We start from the raw sequence: 11844 nt of genomic DNA on the forward strand, positions 1-11844 counted from the left end.
AGTGACAGTGTACTGATTTGCTGTGCTTTGTGCAGGCAGGTTCAACTTCACACTGATTCTACAGGGTGGGCCATTTATATGGATACACCTTAATAAAATGGGAATGGTTGGTGATAGTAACTTCCTGTTTGTGGCACATTAGTATATGTGAAGGGGGGAACTTTTCAAGATGGATGGTGACCATGGCGGCCATTTTAAACTCTGCCATTTTGAATTTAACTTTTTGTTTTTTCAATAGGAAGAGGGTCATGTGACACATCAGACTTATTGGGAATGTCACAAGAAATACAATGGTGTGCTTGGTTTTCACGTAACCTTATTTTTTCATGAGTTATTTACAAGTTTCTGACCACTTATAAAATGTGATCAAAGTGCTGCCCATTGTGTTGGATTATCAATGCAACTTTCTTCTCCTACTCTTCACACACTGATAGCAACACCACAGGAGAAGTGCTAGCACAGGCTTCCAGTATCCGTAGTTTCAGGTACTGCACATCTCGTATCTTCACAGCATAGACAATTGCCTTCAGTGGGAGAAGAAGGCTGCATTGACAATCCAACACAATAGGTGGTCAGAAACTTGTAAATAACTCATGAAAGCATACAGAGCAAACAGAGGCACACAACATGTTTCAGGCGAGCAAACAGAGGCACACATGCATACTTCCCACCTTTTTGAGTTGAGAAAGAGGGACACTTAAGCCACAACCCTACTACAACTCTAATCACGCCCCCGACACACCCCTAATCATAAATCCCATAAAGATTTCATAAGAAAAATATGTTTTATAACTCAAATGACACTGATCCTTTCTATCCTGGTTCATTTTTCTTCAGATTAACATTTGAAAATTAGAGATATAGCAATTTAAAGGATGGGATGTCAAACACATTTTTCAGTAGAGAAATACATACAGTATATTTACATAGAAGGAGGGACAAAGTCCTGGAAGAGGGACAAATGAGGAGGAAAGAGGGACAGAGGGACAGGGCTCCCAAAGAGGGACTGTCCCCCCAAAAGAGGCACAGTTGGGAGCTATGCACCTGAGGAAGGGCTATGCCCGAAACATGTTGTGTGCCTCCGTTTGCTCTGTATGCTATCAGGGCCGGGCCATAGGCTGGAGAGGCTCCAGCCTCAGGGTGCAGTGTAGGAGGGGGCACACAATTCATTCAGCTGTCATTCCTAATTGTGTATGAAGCAGAAATAAATAAGAAAAGGGGATACATAGCAGTGACTGCAAGCCAGATAACTAGATATTAAGGTGTTGGGGAGGTTGTGGGCCCTGTGGCCCTCTTAGTCTAATAGCAATCAGTGTGTGGGTAGGAGGGATGGAGGGGCGCACTTTGGTGTCTCAGCCATGGGTGCGTAAGGACCTTGTCCCTGCTCTGTATGCTATTAACCATTTATGCCACCTGGACGTGATTGTCACGTCCAGGCGGCTGCTGTAGAGCTGCTGCGCACTTCTGCGCGCGCGCGCGCGTGTTGTCCCCCATTAGCCCGGAGATCAATGAATGGGAACATAGTTCCCATTCATTGATCTCTAAGTCCCCCATAGAAAGACCGACCCACATTATTGCATTTAAAATTAACTGTTTACCTCCCAAACCAAAAATTACCCAAATAAATTTTTTAATGAAAATAAAAATTACAATAAAAAAAACAAATAGTTACTTAAGGGTCTGAACTTTTTTAATATGCATGTGAAGAGGGTATATTACAAACAATTTTTAAATTATAAGCTGTAAATAGTGATGGACGCAAAACTGAAAAAATGCACCTTTATTTCCAAATAAAATATAGATGCCATACATTGTGATAGGGACATCATTTAAATGGTGTAATAACTGGGACAAATGGGCAGATAAAATACATAGGTTTTAATTATGGTAGCATGTATTATTTTAAAGCTATAATGGCCGAAACCTGAGAAATAATGCATTTTTTCCATCATACCTCATAACACGTAGAGATTTAAAAAAAAGTATACTAGTACATTATTTAAACAAAGCATACACTGACACATATGTACATTTAAATGTCTAGAATAATCTCCTTCTGCAAAAGAATGGACTCAAGTCCTTAATGAAGTCATTTAGATTTTGCATATAAAGTTTTGACACTTTAGTCAATAACTAGCCCTTTTCATTGTACAGATTTGCAAATAAAAGCTAAAAGGAAGACGATGAGGTTATTGTGCAATGGTGTGTCACAGTGTGGGGTGGGAGCACAGTGATTGATGCCAGCACAAAAACTCTATAATAAACGACTGGATTAATGAATCATAGATGAACAGGAAGGCATGTGGTAATGCATCTGGCGGGTGCTACAAGCTGATGCATGGTTTATTATAACTTAGATCAAATAATGATGGCAAACAGTTCTGAAGGCCCATACGCACGCCTGCCTGAGGCCTCATTCACACTATACGTGCTGGCGTGTGCATTTCAGCAGCCTGTATAGTGCGCAGTACGCAAGAACGGCAGAAGTGCATAGACAGCACTTTTGCTTTTCGAATTATATTCGCTGCACAGCATTTTGATGCTCTATCGCACTGCTGCATGCATTTTTTGACTAAGCGCAGAGCTGACTCATTCACTGTAATGAACAGAATCAGCAGTGCACAGGACGTGCGATCATGCGCGTTGTGTTCCAATTGCACAGCCATTCTGCGTTAACAATGTGAACGATGCCTAAGGCAGCTGTTAATGACCACCTCAGCGGATAGTCAGGCGTGTGTACAGTGGCTGTCGGCCCCCAACCTGCGAGCAATTCGCATGGCGGATCAACTCACCCCCGCAAAGGCTTATCACATTGTCTGCACCACTCCACGGTCTGCCGTGTGACATCACGCATGCGGCGCTATGTCATCCCCCCACCCTGCATAGCAACAGAACAAGTTGTCAGCTACATAGCTGACACACATCTGTACAGGCTGGCCAGCGATGTCGCCTTAGGGTATCAGCTCCCAATCCCCGACAGGTGACGTGTGTATGCACTGTGAAAAACTACAAATAGGAGTCCAACTAAAGGTGGCCATACATCAGACGACTTAGCGGCCGATCAACCATCCAATTTGATTATTATAATCGAATCGGATGAAAATCAGCACTGTTGAGTGCATGCCCGACCAACAAAATGACAGATTTTGGGATGGAAATTGGTCGCATGGTCGATCACGCATGCCGCAAGATGTCGGGCCAAAATTGGTTGGTCGGGTGTGTGGCAGTATGGTGGCGATTTACGGAACGAATGACGAGACGACAAAACCTCCGCCGCTACTGCCGCAATGTATAAATGTGCCCCCCGTGTGTGCATTTATACGTTACCTGTCCGGTAGCAGCCTCCACGCGGTGTCTGTAATCCTCTCGGTGGCTATCTGTACATGCCACTGGCGCATAGCATCTGAAGTCAGACACTATGCACCAATATCAGACACTATGCGCCAGTATTGTGTACGGATAGCCGCCTGGTGGTTACGGACACCGCTCGGAGGCTGCCACAGGACAGGTAATGTATAAATGCGCACACACTGGGGGGAACATTTATACATTGGGGGCAGCAGCGGTGTGAAATCGGACGGGAATCAGTCTGTAGTGTATGGGCAGAATCAACAAAAAACAAACTTATCAGATTCGATTAGAGATGAATTTGTCTCGTTGTCGATTCTGCCCATAATTGTCAGGTCTATGGGCACCTTCACCCACTAAGAACACAAGGTCATAGGATGATAAGACATTTATCTAGTGTCTGAGATTACTGAAATTAACTCTAGCATACCACTGATAAGAAATACATTAGATCTGTTTTACTATATTATATACAGTAATGGGTTTACATAAAGTAGAACAAAAGTCAAATTAAGACTGCAGCTTAGCTTATACATTACAAAGTGCTTCTGTGATTACAATTGATAAAGTCTTTAGGGCAGATTTGCTCAGATCGTTTTTTTGTTTGTTTTATTTTTTGTTTTTGTTTTTTTGTAAATAGGCACAAACTCATATTGTCCAATTCTTTGCACGTTTACTAGTATGCTATATTGTACACCAGTAAGTGGCTTTTTGTATGAAATCCAGCAAGCTACCAATCAGATGCAGTTTGGTTTAACCTTTTAACCTCCAATTTGACTATTGTCTTGCAAGTGCTCCAGGTCGATTAATTGTAGAAAATTTAGTTTTATTTCTTATGCATGATATTTTCTTGCTACTAGGTAGCACACTCAGACAGGGTGGACACTTTGCGGCAAATTTGCGCATTCTGCCGCATAGCATGATTGCACAGACTCTCCTGGTATACCCAAGTATATTCTTCGGCAGCGCAGTTATTTGCTACGAGATGACTCACGCATGGTATCCAAAGAGTTACTATTGTTATATTGGAAATGGCTGAAATCATTCATTCAACATTATCACAGTATCTGTTTTTTACTTTGGTCTGTTCCTCAGATCTGTAGGATCTCCAAGCGTACCTTATGCTACAGCAGTCAGGGAGCTGCATACAGCAGCTAATTTTAGACCAGTAGTTCCCAACCTTTTATGAGGTATTGCCCCTTAGGGGAAGACGACTCACCCCTGTCGCCCCCCTTCTCTTAGTACGGTATACCCTTACGCCAGGTGGTGGTGCCAGTGGAGGGGGTAGCGCTGTGACCTTGCCAGCTAAAAATAGCCGGTGACTCAACTACTTTGCGCCAATTCCCTTACCGGTGTAATGTCAGCTATTGCAGCCCCGCACGTTGTGCAGCCCCGCATGCGCAGTGGGAGCCTGCGTCCCATTAAATTGTGCAGCCACGTAAAACGTCCTAAATATCTCCGCTTCCGCACCATGTACACTCCGGAAATTTTTAGGGGAGGGAGGGGACCCCCAGATCTAGCTCTGTGCCGAATTGCAGCCCCCGAGCCCCGCTGGTTCCCGAGACTGATTGCAGCAAACCTATCTCGGGAACTAGCGGGGCTCAGGGGCTGCAATTCAACACAGAGCTAGATCTGGGGGTCCCCTCCCTCCCCTGAAAATGTCGGGAGTGTACGTGGTGCGGAAGCGGAGATATTTCAGGTAAATAATATCTAACTTCCCACTGAGCATGCGCGATACTCAGTGAGGAAGGCTGCTTCTGGGCTGCAATATCTGACATTACACCGGCGCATGTCCAACGAGCCCTGAGGAATTACGCAACTCTATCATGCACACTTGCATATTTTATACAGATCTTATTTTTTGCCCATAATTTTCTTAAAAACGAGTGACACTGCGACACTTTATTTTTTCTGCCTTTTCATACTGATCGCCCCCCTGTCACCCCCCACAAATTTACCGCCCCCCTTAGAACCCAAATCGCCCACCTGGGGGCGATTGCCCCCAGGTTGGGAACCACTGTTTTAGACTCTCAGGCTTTCGCTGCTCAATCTGAAGTGTTGTCAGGGGTTGGATAATACAGGGATTCCCACACCACATCATTGTTTACACTTCATAACTTCCCTTGCCACCGTTCTCATTATACAGGGCAGAATGGAGAAAAGATTGTTCTGATATATGCTGTGAAGCACATTTGTTAAACAACGTTTAATGATTATGCTACTTGGAGTTTCTAAAGCAAAACTTCCTTTAGAGGCTTCCCATGTCCTCCTTGAGACAGCCGCTGGACACCAGGACCCTCTGGAAGTTTGCCTTGCATGTAGGCACTAGCATGGAGTCTTACATTTTTTAGACAGCAGGGAGAGTTTTCATCGCTTCCCAAAGCAGGCTGCATCTGAATGAGTACCAGCACAGGGGTGCAGAGCCTAATTATTAGCAGGGTAGGCATCTTGCATTCATAACAGATGCGCCAAATTAACATTAATGGAGGATGTTAGCTTCCAAAACAATTTGCATGCCAAGTATTCCATACTGGACCCTTCCACCACGGTGAGGCCATACTTTTGGAAGGGACTCGAACTAATTAACAAACGAATATAGTGTAAACTAGCATAAGCCACTTGGGCTTGGTGGAAAAATCCAAGCGTAATAGGCTCAGTGCTACTGCGCAGGGGAGGAGGTATAAGGGGTCCTACTGCTGGATCAGTGGAAGCTAGGGGGAATGGGAAATATTCTGGATTATCTAGAGGCTTTCCTCTACTGAGGTAAGTATCCATTTTGGGCACTTTTTCCCCCCTACAGGTATATTTTAAGATTACATTAGCATATTTTGTCCACAAATGAACAGGATTAAATCAACTTTTTTTATTTTATTTTAGGAAAGGCTTACTTAACCCAAACTTGACAAGGAACATTCTAATAATAATGAAAGTGATGGTCGACTACCAGTTTCAAAGGCCAAATATAAAAAGAAAAATGGACACAATTCATTACCTTTCCTCTACAGATTCAGCTAGTGGGGGTGGGGTTGGGGATCAAGCAGGTGTGCTCATGTGACACACAAAGTATGAAGTACAAATGATGCTTGACTACATTTCTCAGCATCCCTGCATTACTGCAGGAGGCAGATGTGGAATTCAGAGGAAAAAGGTGCTGAACAGTTGTGAGTTCTCAGTCTGATAACAGGAAACTATGGCGGAAGGCAATGGTCCTGATGCTATGAAAAAGAACTTGTAATGGCGGAAGCTCCCCTCAGTAGTGCAAAATTGTAATATGATGTACTCACTGTCGCTGGTCCTGCTATAAACTCCACTGAAACAACAGGTTGTGAGCGCACCTTTCTTCTCCTTTTGATGATATAAAAATACTTCCTTTGCTTATTCTCACTTCAACTACCCAATAAGATTTGAAAGAACACCTGACATGAGAGATGTGTAGTGGCTGCTATATTTATTTCATTTTAAACAATACCATTTGCCTGGCTGCCCTGCTGATCCCTTTGGCTGCCTTAGTATCTGGATCACACACCTGAAAAAACATATGACTATTCTAATCAGACTTCAGTCAGAAACATCTGACCTGTATGCTTGGTCAAAGTCTTTGGTTAAAAGAATTGGAGGCAGAGGATCAGCAGGACAGCCAGGTAGTCTGCATTGTTTAAAAGGAAATACATATGTCAGCCTCCATATCTCACTTCAGGTGTGACATAAAACATTGAAAGAATAAGCTTTTGGGCTAATAGACCTTTAGACAACATTGAATGTACTGAAAAAACACATTTTCAACTTCTCAATGTTTACCAAACATGCTTCATGCAACTTTTTGATGGTAGTAATATTATGAATATTGTTGTTATTATTAATATTTATTGGATTTATATAGCGCCAACATATTACGCAGCGCTGGATAATACATAAGGTTACAGACAATGATAATGGGGTGACAACACAATACAGGCAATAAGCAATAATACAGTACAACCTGCCTTGTGCTCGTATTTGGCATGGTTTAGTACATTTTTTGCTGGGGTGCCATGGTCGTTCTCTGCTGCCATTCTGACTGCTTAGTCGTCCTCCTGCTGCCGCTGATGTTCCTCGATTACACTATTAAAGTCTGCATTCCCAGTGCGAGGGTCCATGGATACTTACAATTTTTGGACACAATTCTCGTGCTGTGGTGCTACCAAAGAGGGCCCATTGCCTTTCTGTGCTGCTGCTAAGTCCTTAGTCCTCCTCCTGCTGCTGATGTTGTATTTAACTTCAAAAGTCTGTGTTCCCAACATCAGGGTCCACGGATACTTACAATTTTTGGGCACAATTCTCGTGCTGTGGTGCCACCAATGAGGGGCCATGCCTTTCTGTGCTGCTGCTGCTGAGTCCTTAGTCCTCCTGCTGCTGATGTTGTATTGAACTTCAAAAGTCTGTGAACCCACCACCAGCATCCAGGGATGCTACAAATTTTGGGCTGATTTATCGTGCTGTGGTGCCACCAGTGAGGTGCCATGCTCTCTTTCTTTTGCTGCCGCTGGGTGCTGCTTAGTCCTCCTGCTGCAGCCTCTGATGTCGTATTTTGTGACAACAGCAGTCTGTGTACCCACCACCAGGGTCCAGGGATGCTACAATTTTTGGGCTGATTTATAATGCTGTGGTGCCACATGTGAGGTGCCATACTCGCTTTCTGTGCTGTCACAGAGTGCTGCTTAGTCCTCCTGCTGCCACCTCTCATGTCGTATTTTGTGACAACAGCAATCTGTGTATCCACCACCAGGGTCCAGGGATGCTACAATATTTGGGCTGACCTATCATGCTGTGGTGCCACCAGTGAGGTGCCATACTCTCTTTCTGTGCTGTCGCAGAGTGCTGCTTAGTCCTCTTGCTGCTGCCTCTCATGCCGTATTTTGTGACAACAGCAATCTGTGTATCCACCACCAGGGTCCAGGGATGCTACAATATTTGGATTTATTTATCATGCTGTGGTGCCAATAGTGAGGTGCCATACTCTCTTTCTGTGATGCCCTCCTCCTCCTGCTGCTGATGTTGTATTTAACTTCAAAAGTCTGTGTACCCACCACCAGCGTCCAGGGATGCTACAATTTTTGGGCTAATTTATTGTGCTGTGGTGCCACCAGTGAGTTGCCATACTCTCTTTATTTTGCTGCCACTGAGTGCTGCGTATTCCTCCTGCTGCTGCCTCTCATGTAATATTTTGTGACAACAGCAGTCTGTGTACCCACCACCAGGGTCCTGGGACGCTACAATATTTGGACTAATTTATCGTGCTGTGGTGCCACCAGTGAGGTGCCATACTCTCTTTCTGTGCTGCGGCAGAGTGCTGCTTAGTCCTTCTGCTGCCACCTCTAATGTCGTATTTAGTCTCATGTCGTATTTAGTGACAACAGCAGTCTGTGTACCTACCACCAGGGTCCAGGGATGCTACAATTTTTGGGCTGATTTATCGTGCTGTGGTGCCATCAGTGAGGTGCCATACTCTACTTCTGTGCTGCCGCAGAGTGCTGGTTAGTCCTCCTGCTGCCACCTCTCATGTTGTATTGAACAACAACAGCAGTCTGTGTACCCACCACCAGGGTCCAGGGATGCTACAATATTTGGGCTGATTTATCGGACAACTTTGCTGCCATGTCATTGCTATCGATGCAAGAAACAAAAAACAAAACAAAAAATTTACAAAATCCTCTCTGGGTGTTTTTGTGGTGTTGCCCACTCATCCACCTCCAGTGGTACCACCCCCGCCAGGTGCCATTGTTACTCATCATCACCTCTGCGATTGATTAAAGTGTATTTCACTGTTTACAACCAACTATTACCAATTTATAGTCCCGTTTAAAGTGTTGATTTAACTTTAAAATCCATTTTCTCTAAAATTAAAAGTTCTTTTTGGTATTTTTTTGTTAGTTGTAGCCCCTTATCACCTTTATAATCCATGCAATTTGGGGATTGTAGCATGTATGGTGGCTTTAAAAATAGCTTAAATGCTATTCCGTGATCACAGCCGTGTTTAGACGTGATTGCCTCATTCACATAAAATCTCTGAGTCGAATTCATGAGTCCGGCTGAAATCCAGAAATCAATCACGCCTTTTCCGGATTTTTTTTCAATCACGGCCGAACAGTCGAATCCGTGATCGGGGGGTATCCAAGCATCTAATGACAATCATTGGAGAGGACTTGGTACACAGCCCTTTGGCATACTAGTGCTCAGGGTAAGGGTGGAGGATGTGCGTTTTCCTAACCTGAAATCTCGAGGGAGATTTGTGGGAAAGTCCAATAACCAGTTACATATGGAGGGAGCAAGACCTAGTCCACAGAGTTTGTTGATCAGCTGGCTAGGTATGATGGTGTTAAATGCTGAGCTGAAGTCAAGGAAGAGCATCCTAACATACAGTAGGTGTTGGGCTTTTCTAGGTGTGAGAGGACAGCACAGAGAGTTAAACAGATGGCGTCCTCAGTCAATCTATTTGTTCGGTAGGCAAACTGGTGTTGATCTAGATTTGTTGGGACGGAGGCTTTGATGTGTGTGGCTTTCATTCATTCACAGCACTTGGCAATGACAAGGGTGAGAGCAACTGGTTCCGTAATCATTAAGACGGGTTATCCTAGGTTTTTTTGGAACTGGCACAACGGTTGTGGATTTCAGGCATGACGGGACTACACCCAAGGAGAGAGAAAGGTTTTAGTCCCTTCCTGGTACATCTTGACCGTACTAAGTGCTCATATATCCTGCAAATGCTATCCATGCTATGTACGTTATGTACATTCAAGTGCTGCAAGCTAATTTGGGTGCTGGGTTTACCCCCAAAAAACTCGGTTTAACCCTTTGCTAACCGCTCCACGCCGATTGGCTTGAAAGCTGCGGCAGTCTCAGGACCACTGCACGCCAATTGGCATGAAGTCCTGGGGTGGGGTTTTGCAGGAGATCGCGTGCGATGCTGTGTATGCATCTCCCGTCATCAGCCTTCCAGCGGCGATCACCACTAGGAGACTGTTAGACGGCAAAACTACCGTCTATTTACATGGTACAGTGCTGCTATCTACAGCAGAGCTGTACTGGGGGCTTGACAAGCCTGTCCTATTGGGAGGGTTAGGAGCGATTGGCTGTCATAGGCTGAAGCCTATGACAGCCGATCGCTGTCATTGGCTGGCGGGGGGAGGGAGGATCTGAAAAAAATAAATAAATACGAAAATTTATTAAAAAATAATGTATAAACAAATAAAAAAAAAAATATCCCCGCAGGCATCATAGCTCACCATCAGAAACCTCTGTTGGTGGGCAGAAAAGGGGGGGGGGGAAATCACTTGTGTGCTGAGTTGTACGGCCCTAAAGTGAGCCCTTAAAGCTGCAGTGGCCTATTTTGTAAAAAAAATAGCCTGGTCACTAGGGGGTTTAAGCCCATGGTTCTTAAGTGGTTAAAGAGCGCAGACAATAGCGGTAGTAGAATATTGGTAAGTTTACCGATATTCTATAAAAGGAGTGGTTACTATTTAACTCAGGCCACGGCCTAGTCAGATTTCAAATGTTTCAGACTACTTAGGTTCCTGGCGCCAGGACATAAACAGGTTAACAACTACTTAATTCATACAGTGAAATATCATACTTTTTGCCAATATCTCACAATGAACTAACATCTCCCTATTCTCACACAGCATCCCCCTGGTGATACCTTAACCTACCCACTTGTGCCTAACTTCCCCCCCCCCCCACCCACCATTGATGCCTTACCTTAACCCCCCTCATTGGCAACTAACCTTAACCCCATGGCCACCTAACCTACCTTAACCCCCCCCCCCCCCCCAAGCTGCTGGGTGATGGGGCCACCCTCTATGTCAACTGTGTTTACTAATAGCAGCCACCCAAATTTGTTTGTGTTATTTTTAGCTGTTCTGGTCCAATAAGCCCCTAAGTAGTAGATATCAGTTGCACTCCCCCCACCTCCTTCACCACCACCTCTAAATACTCAGCAGCATTGCTCTTAATAGTTAGAATACAAACATCAAAATGGTTCCAATCCAACAAAAACATTTTGGTATAAGTTAAATCCCAATTTCCAGCTAAAATCTTTTTTTTTTTTGTTTTGGATGGAGTGAAGAGAACATCTGGCACTTTATCACTGCTGTTTGTGTTCACTTTGAGGAACTTTCTATTCATTCCTAGCTTCCTTCCTAGATAACCCTATGAGCTCTAATTTGACCCTATGTGGTTAATAGGGAAGAGTCAGAGTAATAAGAAACATGAATTGTGTTTGACTGTAAAGGAAAACATGTTTTCTTTGCATGGGTTTTTTTTTTTTTTAAACAGCTTCTTGTGTGGTATGAAAGTGAGAAACAGGGAAAATGACAGTGCCAAACTCTAGAAGAGGTTTTAACGTATTTTTACTTCATTCATAACTATAGTATTGGTTTGGGCAGAGCTGGTCTTAAATGTTTGCAAAATCCAGAGACGTGCAACTATATGATGATCAGTAATATTTTTGAGAGAATAAAT

The 11844-nt window shown here is 44.0% G+C and overlaps 1 protein-coding gene across 3 annotated transcripts in view; it reads left to right on the top strand.

Moving 5' to 3' along the window:
• LOC137521936 (immunoglobulin mu heavy chain-like) overlaps positions 1 to 11844 on the top strand; it is a 956922-nt gene that overhangs the window by 667651 nt on the left and 277427 nt on the right. The window lies entirely within an intron of this gene.

The sequence above is a fragment of the Hyperolius riggenbachi genome, chromosome 1 (assembly GCF_040937935.1).
Source record: "Hyperolius riggenbachi isolate aHypRig1 chromosome 1, aHypRig1.pri, whole genome shotgun sequence".
In the NCBI taxonomy this organism is placed as follows: Eukaryota; Metazoa; Chordata; class Amphibia; order Anura; family Hyperoliidae; genus Hyperolius; species Hyperolius riggenbachi.